A 704-nucleotide genomic window follows, 5' to 3' on the forward strand; every position below is an offset into this window, starting at 1 on the left:
AAATAAACAATAAATTAAAGTGTTTGTACATGAAAGTAAAATATAAATGCAGTTATAAGAATTTTGATAAATAAACTTATAAAACTTAAGAATTAAACATCTAATGGATTAGACCAAATCTAATTAGAACTCAATAAAGAGTTAATTTATGAAATATATTAGACAACTTTTAATGAATTATTATATATTTTGAATTCTCACAATTTACTATTTGAAACGAAATTTAATTCAATTTAAATAAAATTAAATATATTAGATAACTTTTCATGAATTATTATATTTTTTTGAATTTTCACAATTTACTATTTGAAACAAATTTTAATTCAATTTAGATAAGTAATGTCATTTTTAGGATGATATTTGGTCCAATTTAAATAAGTTCATAAGAAGTATTTAATTCAATTTAAATAAGTTTTCACAAAAATAATATCATTTTTGCGGCGATATTTAATCCAATTTAGATAAGTATTCATAAGAAGTGTTTTAGGAGAAAAATATATATCGAGAACATGTGAAGCAAAGTTTATTATGCACGACTCCACAGTCTGTATTTGAAGTTGGTTCTCCAAGGTTCATGCTTCGTATTAACTAATCTTTTAACACTAATATATGTAACATTTTTCACGATGTATTCTGCACAAGATCAACAATTGTAGTATAATATTATATTTATATTCTTAATTAATATAACAATATACTATTTT

This window comes from Solanum stenotomum, chromosome 7, assembly GCF_019186545.1.
Source record: "Solanum stenotomum isolate F172 chromosome 7, ASM1918654v1, whole genome shotgun sequence".
In the NCBI taxonomy this organism is placed as follows: Eukaryota; Viridiplantae; Streptophyta; class Magnoliopsida; order Solanales; family Solanaceae; genus Solanum; species Solanum stenotomum.